Source organism: Corvus brachyrhynchos, unplaced genomic scaffold (assembly GCF_000691975.1).
Source record: "Corvus brachyrhynchos isolate BGI_N302 unplaced genomic scaffold, ASM69197v1 scaffold29, whole genome shotgun sequence".
Classification (NCBI taxonomy): domain Eukaryota; kingdom Metazoa; phylum Chordata; class Aves; order Passeriformes; family Corvidae; genus Corvus; species Corvus brachyrhynchos.
Window position 1 is genome coordinate 967,603 of NW_008240033.1, and position 10,588 is coordinate 978,190.

At 42.5% G+C, this 10,588-nt stretch overlaps 1 pseudogene; it reads right to left on the reverse strand.

Annotated features, from left to right (window-relative positions):
• Positions 1–1,076: 1,076 nt before the first annotated feature.
• Positions 1,077–10,588, reverse strand: part of LOC103622087 — a 16,576-nt pseudogene continuing 7,064 nt past the window's right edge.

The window sequence follows — 10,588 nt, forward strand, 5'->3', positions numbered from 1 at the left end:
GGAAAACAAACCAGGAATATCCCTTCATCTTTCATTTTCTGGGAGGATGGCCTATCCAGTATGACATTAATTAATCCATTCAGGATAAATTAAATTTGACTAATTTAAAGGATTAATAAGAATTTTTATACAGAAAATATAATCCTACTGAGGTGCAAATGATTTCAGCAACTTGCACTCCCCAGGAAACACCAGTGTGTAGATCTTTCAAGAAGCCATGATATATGCTAGAAAAGCACGTGATGTCAGCGTGGCTGTGTGGCAAGACTTTAGGTGTCTGGAGCTGATGGAAATGCTCCAGAAGGTTGCCTTTGTCACTTGACTGGGGTTGAAGGAAGTTCACCCTTCTATTCATATTGATTCTGACAGAAACCACATCCAAATGTTTAAAAAAATGGCTGAAGTAATTGAATTTGCTGAGGACAACTGAACACTTATTTTCAGCCATTCGTTCTCAGGCTGGCTGGGTTTTCTGTACTATCTGCCAGGAGAAAAACAGCCCAGAACACCCATTTCACACAGCCCTAAGTAAAAAGTCTTTTCTTATGACAAAGTTTGATATGTGGCTTTCTGAAAACTCCAGGACATGGCAGAGCCTCAAAAATCAATCTTTGATTTTAACATGGCTAGGTCTGAGATATAATACAAAACCTCTCCATCTGATCTTAACAGCCTGCTTTATTTTTCTTGCCCACACACAAGGACAGTTCTCATAACCTGTGACAAATTGCTGAGCACAACCAGTAGACCTTGTCTGGTGTGCTAATCAGGCTCTAGATAATTTCCTAGTGTTTTATCCAGCTGGAAGGGATTTTGACCTGGATGATAACTACTGAGGAACTGTCTTCCAAAATGCCTACTATTAGCCATTGGCTTCCTACTACTGGTTGCCTATGAGCCTCACAAGAGGCTTGTTAGGCCAGGAAGGACTGACCACGTTCCATGTTGTCCTGACTAGAGGACAGCAAATGCTGGATAAGCAGTCAGCTCCGATGGTACCAAGTACTCAGGACTGGTGCAGTCAGATACAGATAATATCTATTAACAGGATAAAATAAGGATCTTTCACACTGCATTTAAGTCAGGCTCAGGTTTGCCTCTAAAGAAGTTAAATTCATATCTCACCAAATAGCAATGTCTGTAGCTCCCAGGGCACTCTTTCCAATAGCGTTAAAGAGATCTTGCTACAGTGAAAAGAGTAAAGACATCACTGTCAGGTTAATTCAGCATTTCACAGCCTTTCTAAGGTAATCCAGTGGTATGTTATGTGGTTGTCCCTCAGACTAGGGTTCCGTTCTGGTCTCTATGAACCATATCTTATTTTGGCTAAAGGTTTGCTGACTAGACTACAACGAGTATTAAACAGAAGTTGCAAACATAGGTACTGCCTGAGATGCTGGTAATAAGGAAGTGAATAAACCGGGGGGAAAAAAGCATTTCAATCCACTTTGATGCAAAAATTTAATCATATTTGATAACTCATCAATTACTAGAAGCAACTTAAATCCTTTCATTAAAGTGGGATTTTTTACACGAGAATTCCCAAAAACATTGCCTCAGCTCACTTTTTTGTTGAGAAGGGAAAGAAGAGAGCCATTTTGCTGTCAATCAGCTGTTTTCCAGTCCCTCTCCAATTTGAAAGCTGTGATTCCAAAGGCATGCATTGTTCTTGCTGCTTTCCCTAGGAGCTCATTCAGATTCTTATAAAAACCTAGAAAAACCAGCCATAAATAGGCCCACACTTTACGAGGGAAATACCAGCATTGCACAATCTTAAATGAAAGAGAAAAAGCAACACTTGGCAAAAATCTTAAGGATTTCAGTTCCAATATTATTTCAAGTTTATATTATTCCTAGTTTTGTTCCAGAGAGATGTCTTTCACTGTCCTGCTCATATAGCAGGCTGTAAGGAGGAGGTATTTGGTGCTTGGATATTTATCCTTGATTTGAACCATGACTAAGGATCAGCAACAAGTGAATTACTGTACCACAAGCTCAGAAGTTGAAAGGCTATTGACATGCAACTGACTTCCTAGACACCATCACTGATTTAGGGGAGTTTGAAGGCCACATCACATCAAGAAATGACTTGATGTGAAATAAACTTCACAGGGATATGTTTCCTGAAGGGGAAAAGAGGCAGGAACCGTACATAAAATGGCAAGGAGGATGCAGCCCTTATTGATGCCTGTATATCCTCTCCTTGCAAAGCTAAGGAAGAGCAAGCTGGGTAAAACCACCAAAGCAGGTGTCTCCATCTCCTTTAATGTCTTCAAGACCAAGAGAAGTGAAGCCCCTTGCTGGGAAGTATAGTGGGCGAGTAATGACAGTGATAAGGGAGTAATGAGATCTAATAGAAGAGGGAGCTAATCCCCTTCTCAGACAGGATGCCAACTTCAGATTCAGTTCCTGGGCTGAAATTTCGAACATAGCCTCAAAAAGAAAATACAGATCACTTGCTAAACGCCAAAACAGAGAAAGTGGTGCCTGCTGGTAGTGCAGTCACTGTCTACAGGTGAGAACAGAACCAGGGCAGTGACAGACAAGTTACGCTGCTTTTTCACAGGAAGTCTACTGCCCTCATCCAGGTTCTGGGAGGATGTCCAGAATCACATAAAGAAAAGCCTAGAGTAATGGACTTATCTCAAAAACACTTTTATGTTGTGTTTGTATGTGTTCAGCTGATGTGAGCAGGACTCCTCTGTTCTGGGGCACCATTGGCCTGGCCCAATGTAGGTATTATGGGACTAAATTAAATGGTTTTGAAGTGGAGGCATGCAGAAAGACTGCTGTTTCCAATTTCCTATTCTTATGTACACAGAACAAGCTGCTAACATCTCTGTCTCAGTTTTCCTTCTAAAAGAAGGGCAGGGTATTTGGGGATTAGTGATTGCATACCTGAGCAGAAAAAAGTACATCAGGGAGGATATATGTGTTAACAGCCTCCTATGTACTACATCAAATTTCTGAAATCCTTTTAATCCATTCAAATGCATGTTTGAGTACAGCCTAGTTAGGAATTAAAGAAAAAAAGGAAAAAAAAATGTATTCAAGGCTGTATTTTTTCTTCAGAACATTGTGCTCTTTAAAGAATGTGGATAATTAGCATGAACCAGCAGAGCTGGCCCAAGTAGGCTTTCCATCCTGATGCACCATCTGCAAGAATGGTTAAAGGATAAATGCAGCCTGTATTATTCCAGCAAAAACTTCCAATAGAGAGAAGTAAAAAAAGGCTGCTCTCTATAGCCTAGTCAGGTATACATAAATACAGGCAAAGCATAATTTTGTGATGTCGTGGAAGAAATCCCTATGGATTCATTCAACCTAATCTGAGAAAAGTACAGAATGTTTTTGACTGTTTCCAAGGGGGTTCTAAATATCAATGGAAAGATATAGGGCTGCAAAGCTATTCCAGAGCCAGGAAAATTCATTGTCCCTCAAAACTCCACTCTTTGGGCAGGAACCAGTGTAGTTCTAATCACAGAAACTGCAATTATGACAGTCAGGGAATAAGTAGCATTCCCACAGGCCCTTTGGTTTGCTTTTCATTCCTAATGCAACTGTTTCCTTCATAAAAGTTCTCGTACTTTCTTCAAAGGAAGCTGGTAACATTCAACATCATTTGCTGAAATATTCCCTTCCATTTCAGTTATGAGTTTCCTGGACTTTCTCCTGTAGACATCTTTTGCACCACAGTTGCAGGCCCACTGAGGCCTCCAGTGTGCCCAGTCTGTGACAGAAACCCCAGTGAAGACCTCAGCTGGGATGTAATAGTTTATGCCTTTTTTTTCTGGATCAGTTTGAAAACTGAAGTGTTAGGGTATGCCACCATTGACACGGCTTTCCTGTGATGCGCCTGCCCTCTTGCTTTGGCTAGGGGCTTCAAATCTTATAGAAAATTTTCAGGTTCAGTACATCATACCTCAGGAAGCACAGTTCTGTCAGGCATTCCAAGAGTCTGGGAAGGTTTACTCTCCCAAACTGGGGGTTGGGCTGACTTCAAAGCAAGAGAAGTCCAGGTGAGTGCTATGTGCAGCCATGCCAAGGGCTGAAAGGTGAGCAATGCATAACTGTGTTCCATTTCCAGGAAGTACTTTCATGACTTAAGAGACAACATTGGGCAGATCTCCCAGCGTGTCTGTAGAACATAACAGAAGAGGTATTAGTATTTATTCCACATATAAATATATGAACTGGCATCAGTCAGTTCTGAGGCATCTACCACGCTAACACTGAAGAAACAAGGTGAGCACAATCTAAATGACACAAAGGGGGGAAATTCCCGGCCAAAGTAAATTGGTGTAAGTCTGGAAGTCGGCATAACACAGTTACTTTTCTCATCAATTCACCAAGGGTGTTGCCATCACTTCAGTGGGCCCCAGGATATTTTAGTGGCTGTGGCTGTTGCAGTGGAAAGCCTGATGGAGACACGGTTTCCTTATTATTCAAGCTTTCTCAGTAACAACAAAAGTAACTCTAAAATCAAACCTTGCTTTTATCACCATCTTCACTGTCTCATGAGCATCCCTGACCTGTCTAGTGCAATGCCAGACAGAGATATTCCAAATAGCTCTAAACAAGCACACGTATTTCATTGTCATTGTGCAGTACAGTAAAGGGATCCAAGTTCAAACCTTTGATAGCAATAAAGCAGATAGATGAACGCTTGTTCTGAGCTATTTATTACCCTAGCTACACTATCACATGCAGCTAGTGCCTTCCAGACCATGTCTGATATCTCTGCACAGCACTGCAGTGTGCAATGTGGACTTTGAAGCTAAGGCCTGTGCCACTGCTACAAGCAGCATCATTAGTCACAAGGTCCCTACAGCAAAACCTACATATTTATATGTAAGAGAGAGAGAGTTGTATCATTTTACAACTCCAAGATCTTCCCTGCTTTCAAAACCCTGGGAAAATCCCACACACCTATGCAATCAACCATCATGGATTTGTATTTGAGTTGTGTTGTTCTGTTCTTTCTCAATTCTTGCCTGCCTATCTATCTCCCCTGGGCTTGTGACCTGCTGGAGGTGAGGATCATGGGTGTGATATGGACAGCCAGGCTGTTACATATATACTGCTGGGAATAGTGTAGCCATGCTATCCTTCCTTTCTCTCAAAACACAAAAACAGTGAGGAACAACAAGCTCATGAGGTACTTTAATGGGCCTCCCCAATCCCCCATTTTTCTGTTATTTTAGGGTAGACCTAGCATAACCTAATTTCATCAAAACCATCAACATCCAAGGTAACCAACCTAGGTATTTTTAATAAGCTTTTGATACTTTTAGGATAGAGTCTTCTGACAGTCTGTGGCACCAGATTGCTTTAAAGCATGCAAGGTGTGCCTGTTCCTCCTTCTGACCAGGCAGGCCATACACAGAACCAGTGCAGTACGGGGCAGACACTGCAGAACTCCATGTTTGTCAGAGAATCTCATCCCATGAGACTCAAAATACAGAGCAAGCCCAGGTTTTCAAACTCAGTACCTACACATCCACAAGTGCCATGCCATCATTAAAGAGCCTTTTAGAAAGTGGTGTTAAAGAAAGTTATCCTGGTTTGCTGAGTATCTCTCAGAAAGCATTTCCTAGAAATCAAACTCGGCAAAGCCACTCAGAGCTTGTCAGCATTAGAGGCAGGCCAAACTGAATTTTCTCATGAAAAGGCTGTGCAGCCAAAGCTGGAAGATGGTTAGCTCGCTCTTTTGAGGAGACAATCAAAAAAGGACCACCTTTAGAGAGTCAGGCTGCCCCATAGCCCCAGAGAGATGCAGAAAAGCACCTGCCAGCCCAGCAGCCCTGCTCCTTACGCAAGCCCATGCTTGGGATCAACATGCACTTCTGGCTTTCCAGGTTCCAGGGAGGCTGCAGCACTGCTGACCAGCAGCTTTGGCAAAAAACAGATGAAAAATGCAGACCTTGCTGTGCTGGAGTACTGTCGCTGAGCTCTGCTCTTGCAGTTCACAGAAAATCAGAGCTGTATCAAAATCCTGCCAGAGGGCAGCAAATCCCTACAAATGTTTGTTTTTCATATTGTGGTTCTGAACTGCAGCAAGTTGAGTTTCCCCCGTGAGAGCTGTATTACCATGCTGCCTCTCTGCTTCCACGCCTGTACAGGCTGGTCCAGGGAGGTGTCACTGCTGGGCACATCCTCAAGTGATTTACATCTGTTTTCAGGGAGCACTTCCCATGCAGGACCTCTGTCACTTGGCACAAGCACACCAGTGGTGTGCACCAGCAGGCACCCATGCCCTAGGCCACCTCGTGGCATCACAGCAAAACCCATGGGGCTCACCAGAGGCTGCTCGTCCTGGGATCTGCCTACTGGTGGGAAGTGGGGAGACTCAGCTCTCCCACACTGTGGGTCCACACATCTCCCCTCAGGCAGGACTGGGGTGTAATTAGCCCAAGCTTTGCTTCATGCTGAATATACTGATTTTCTGCCCCAAAGTCCTCTGAGCTGGCACATGGAAAAGTATCAGCAAACTGAAGAAAATAACAATGATAAAAATCAGTAGCAGCAGTAGCAACAACCCAACAACCACAATAATATCATTATAGGTTATTGAAGGCTTTAAGGCAGTGGCAGACCACCCTTCCCCCTGAGACAAACCTTTGCTGGGGAACTTAGCACAGAAATGTATTTGTAGATGCTCTATTGTTAAGGAGGAAACAGTTGTTCTTTTTTATTCAGTGTGATGGCAAATCACTGACTTCTGACTTCTAATTTTATTCCATTTGATGCATTTAGCCACCACACGAACACATACATGCTCCATCTGAGAGCAGTCTCTTAAGTCAGTTGTTTGCAGCATGCAGAAAGGATGTGCCCAAGCTCTGCTCAATACTTTTCCCTTTCCCCAGACTTTTCAAATTTTCTTCCAGTTGTGCAGGATTGCTAAAAAATTATCCTCCTCTTTTTGCTAGGTATTTCTTTCACTTCTGTCTGTCATAGTTGACAAAACCCAGAATATCGTTTCTGCTAACTAGATTTTCCTTTGGCAAGGGCAACACAGAGGCAGCCCATCTTGGTCTCCAGCTGACAGTGAAAATGCAGAGTGGACAGCAATCTCCAATAGAGAGAAAGTAGAAACTGTATGTCTTTACTAGGCAGCAAACAGATCTAGCTAAGACTAATCAAAATCAGCTTTAAAAAGGCAGTTCTGATATGAAGAGACATAGAGAGAAGTACTTGAACCATAACAAAAGATACTGCTGAAAAAAATAGCTGGCTAAATGATAAGAAAATTACTAAGCATTCATGAGTAGATATAAACCCTGTATCTCTCTCCCCCAATTAATCTAGAACATGGGAATGCATTTTCAAGCTTTGTCATCGATCTCGTGAAAGAAAACCCACTGCAGTGATGTTACAGTATTCATATCAAGGGATTAGAAAAATTACAAATTATGGAGAAAGACAATGATATTTTCTTCTTTCTACAACAATATGGCATTGACAGAGCACAACCTTGATGAGCTTAAACCAGGCTGTCTCAACAGGCAAGCCAGTTACAAAATACTCTTATCAAAGACATGCATGTTTTTTGAAAGAAGAATTTTCACACCCAGAAAGATCCAATAAAATCCCTGGACTTTTACAAAATAATCCTTTTGTTGACTTTTTATCAGCAAAGCTAAAACTGATGCACTCAGAAGACAGATGATGGAAAGAGGTTTTTTTTCCAGTTGAAGTCACGCCATCAGCAGTGAATCTTGCTTTCTGTGCTGGACTTGGATTTGGTGGCAATATACTTGGGGGCTGGTGACAAAGGAGATGACCTTGAGAGCCACAGAGCTTGCAGCAGCCTCAGGGAGGGAGAGTATGGCAGGATGCTTCTGCTGTCGCTTCCTTTCCTCATATGGATGGAGGCATATTAGTTGAAGGCAACCTTTAGTGATTTGCCTCACTGAGATTCTGCAGAGTACATCTGTTATGTTAATAAATGCAGGAGACTGAAAATACAGTATTACAGATAATAAAAATGGACAAAAAATAATAATGATAAAAATGGATAATGGATAATAAAAATGGACCTCATCTCACAATTATCTACCTGACCCAGTAACACTGATGGCTGATTATAGCCAAGATTCAACCTCTTTCAGTACAGTCCTTCACTGATCCTGATGAAGGTGCTAGAAAACCTGAGCAGCATTAACTGCTGAGGGACATTTCAAAATTAGGGCAGGTCCTCCTCAAAATGCTACAAATTAAAGTATGAATCTGATGCAATAGAGCTATTTCCCTAGTACTATAAGGAATGAGTTTAATAATGAATCAAAATTTAAAATGCTGAATTACTGGAAGTCAATTTTGTAGTAAAATTTAATTAATTATGACTTCTGTGGGACTTTGGGACACAGGAGATCACATTCTAGCAGACAAGTTGAAGCTGTGTGTTGGGCTCATCAGGACAATCATCTGGCCTCTATCATCTCAGCTCCTTTTGCCACCTAAGTGAACTTTTCTTATAATTTACATGAGAATACATGCATTCTGGTGGCCTACTAGGTAGCTGGACTTCTGAATCTAAAAATGTCCCCCACTTCATGCTGCATAAATGTCTCTCATCTGTAGACAATTACACCTGACAGTGGTCCAGCCTGGGAGATTAGACTCATGCTTAGTCCTAGCAAAACACAGATGGTTTGATGGATTGATTTAATGGCCCACTGAAACATCCATAAAAGCGGTCCTTATGCTTAGCTTGTACTTTCCTCATGTTCTTGATGCCAGTGACTAGGTCATTTTTAGGCATACACTGAAATTATCACAAAGCCTCTTTGGCCCATGTCCAGCCATACAAGGTTCTCAGTGGTCACTACCACAGTTTTCCACCTGTTTTAAGCCCAAAGGTTTCCTAGAACCTGTCTTTTCCAAAGATAGTAGCCTTTACACTAGGAACTATATTTTGCATGCTTACACTGTAGAATCAGCACAGTGGCATAGAGGACCACAGTCCAGCATAGCCAGCCACCTGACTTCAGGCTGCATTAGAAAAAATGTAGGAGCCTGTTTGAAAGCATCAGAAATGCCTGCGTTCTCCCTCTGCCTCTCTCACTCCTCATAGCATTTTAAAATGTGCTGAATTGGTTCTTTTGAGGAGCAGCTTTCCTCTCTGCCCACTTTCCTGATGCAATTATATGGCAAACCCTAACTGAAAACTAAACCAGTGCTCCTTAATGTTCTGAGCATGTTCTTCTCAAAGAAATTAAACAGGAGGTTAGCCCTGTGGAGCAGAAAGGAGCTGACTGTCCTCCCACCACCCTTCCTGGGGCTCCAGCAGAGTTACTGTGTATTTGAAGTAGGGTAAGATCGGCCCCCAAACTGTGCAGAACAAGCACCCACACGCGCAGTGGAGTGATCACAGCTTGCACCCAGCGCCAGCAGATACGGGTGACATTCCTCTCTTCCTACTCCTACAGGATAACTGTAACACTAAAACAGCAACAAAAAATGTTGATTTTTTCATTCCCACCAGCTGAGCATTGAGTAGAGCTAAATGTTAATGTCGCAGAAAAGACAACAATTCAGTGTTGTCAGTCTAAGGGATTATTGCAATTATTTTAAGCCAGGGGTCATGTAAACCTCAGTAAGCCTCATGTATAGATGGAGACTTTGAACAAACCTAATGAGCCTCTCTCAGTGGCTGTGCCCCTGTAGTGCCTTTCTATCTAGCTCTCGTCAGCTGTCACAGGACCTGCTGCCTCACTGCAAGGAGCACACACGGGATATTTTGAGGAACTGCTACTGACAGTCCTTACAGCAGCTGGTGGCTGCTGGGAACTAATGGACTAACGCCGGTCTAAAAGGAAAATTCCAAGGGTGAACAAAGCAAACATGAATATTTCATGCCTGCTTTTCAGCTACTCCAAGTCAATGATGATAAACCATCTTACAGCAGATGAGGTTGTGCCCCTTTAAGAGTGGAGAAATCAAAACAAAATTAAAATAGGAGATTGAATTCTGGTGAGGTTAATGTGAAAAGTTATCTTTACTTTATCACTCAAATCATCATCTTCAGTGAAATTGGGTTGGTTTATTATAGGTTTTTAATCCAAGTGTGCTCAGGCCTGAGAATTGCTGCTGAGATGTGAATACAACAGTGGTGCTCACACATCATTACTCCTTCTAAATCAAGGTGTATCAGTACCTGAATTCCTATGGAAGCCCAGGGAGAGCTTGTCTCATTCCTCCGTACTTCCAGGTTTAGAAAAAATGTCCGAATTCCACACTGTAAAGCTTGATGCTGACATTTAAGAAAAGAATACTTGTCCAAGGAACAATACAAGGCTTCCAAAGGACTTCAGTGCATGCTTGTATTAATTAATCCCAAGCAAAGAGCATCACTGTCCATTTAGGTACTCAAGGTCTCTGGGATCTTTGAGCCTGACTCAGTTTTACAAAGCTTGAGGAAGCACCTTTGATAGAGCAGTGAGTGGCATGCACTGGCCCTGCCTCTGTCCTGTCCCTACCAAGGCCAGCTTGCATCTTGCCTGGGGGCAACGTTCCCCCATCCCTGTGTCCCACTGGAAGAAAAGCAGCATTGTCACCAGGGCCTGTGGTCTCCCATGTAGGG